At 47.7% G+C, this 1,560-nt stretch overlaps 1 long non-coding RNA gene across 1 annotated transcript; it reads left to right on the top strand.

Moving 5' to 3' along the window:
* The first annotated feature begins 320 nt into the window (after positions 1–320).
* Positions 321–1,330, top strand: LOC127143892 (uncharacterized). The gene is made up of 3 exons (XR_007815462.1): positions 321–1,016; positions 1,115–1,191; positions 1,265–1,330. It is a non-coding gene; the product is annotated as an uncharacterized LOC127143892 (long non-coding RNA).
* The last annotated feature ends 230 nt before the right edge of the window (positions 1,331–1,560 follow it).

Genomic DNA, 1,560 nt, shown 5'->3' with positions numbered 1-1,560 from the left:
TAATATTTATGTATGGTCTTGGAAAATTCAAATTATTGGGAGAACCTTATCATTTTGAATTTTTCGGTTTATTAAAGTTTGGGATTTTCCATTTTTTTAATTATTAAGTATTTTTTTATATTATTTTATCTATTTTAGTATTTAGAAATTATTTGGTGAATTAATGTTAATTGAAAGGAGGGTTGGTTGAATTTGGTGAGATTTGGAGAGAGAGAGAAGATGGTTGGTTTGGGTTATTTAAGGGAAAAGAAAAGAGATATTGTTTTATAAAAGCCTTGGGTCTCGTGCATAGAGAAGAAGAAAAAAAAATCAAAGAAAGAAAGAGGGGAAAAGAAAAGAGAAAAAGGGAGAAAAAAAAATTAAAACCCTAGCCGCCGCACGCCGCCGCCGCCGCGAACCCAAGCCGCCAAGCCTTCCCCTTTCTGTTCAGCAGCGCAGCCGAGTCTGCAGTCCACCCGAGCCGTCGCCGAGCTTCCAGCCACGTCGGAAGATTCGTCCAAGCTGATCCGCGCACGCCGAGCGTCCGCCGGTGCAGCCCGTCTCTCGCAGCCGTCGCCCGAAGCCGAGCCTGCGTCACCCTTCGCGATCCGCAGCCGATTCGTCAGCCAGCCGTGTCGCGCCGCTTCGATCTGACGCAGCGTAGCCGTCGCCGAGCGAAGCCGTGGTGTAGCCAGACTACCCGCAGCCGTCGCGCCACCCGAATCCGGAAGCTAGCACCTCGTTGCGCGAGGACCCGACCCGACCGAAGCCCCCGCTCCGTGACCCGAAGCCCGGCCCGTGCCGCGTGCCTCCGACTCGGAACCCAAACTGCGTGCACCCGTGAGCCGAGCAGTGCCCGCGTGCGAGCCGCACGTGCGTAGCCTCTATACCGAGCCGAGCCGCGTCTGTCTGCACCAAGAGCCGCGCCTGTCTGCGTCGCGAGCCGAGCCGATCTTCAACCTCCAAGCCGAGCCGGTCCCTGTCCTTTTTCCAGCCGAGCCGCCAAGCCTAATTTGACTCCTTCCATCCAATTTTTGGTAATTAAATTAATTATTTTGGCATTACCCAGTAAGACTCAATGTTTTTGGGCACTAAATAATTTAATTTGGAATTAAATTAAATTATTTTCCTTAAGGGACGTCTTGGACCAAGTAACTGCTGCAGCGTGGGATTTCTTCAGTAGGGGCTCAAGCATTGCAACCTCTTTCTAGGGTAAGTCATTTCAACTGAGTTTTGAACCGTTAGTCGTTGGTGACTTAATTACAAATTTTGGCGTATTAAACAGTTAGGACCTCGTTGCTTGGAAAGCACACTTGCCTCGCGGTTAGAACTCGCCAAGTAAATCTTCAGGTAAGAGATTTCTACTACTAGCTCCATGTTTAGAATTATGAGATCACGTATACCTTCAATTGTGCATGTTGAGGACTAGACTGTACGATGCATGAAATTAATGATAGTATGATGCGATTGATGATATGGTTATATTATAGCATGATGTTGTGATGACGAGAACTGTTATGGCTGTACGACGGGTGTTGAGATGGAGAGTGAGATGATGATTAATCTGTTATGATTATATGA

Source organism: Cucumis melo, chromosome 11, assembly GCF_025177605.1.
Source record: "Cucumis melo cultivar AY chromosome 11, USDA_Cmelo_AY_1.0, whole genome shotgun sequence".
Classification (NCBI taxonomy): Eukaryota; Viridiplantae; Streptophyta; class Magnoliopsida; order Cucurbitales; family Cucurbitaceae; genus Cucumis; species Cucumis melo.
Note: the sequence above shows the minus strand (reverse complement) of the source record. Positions and strands in the feature narration are given on the sequence as shown.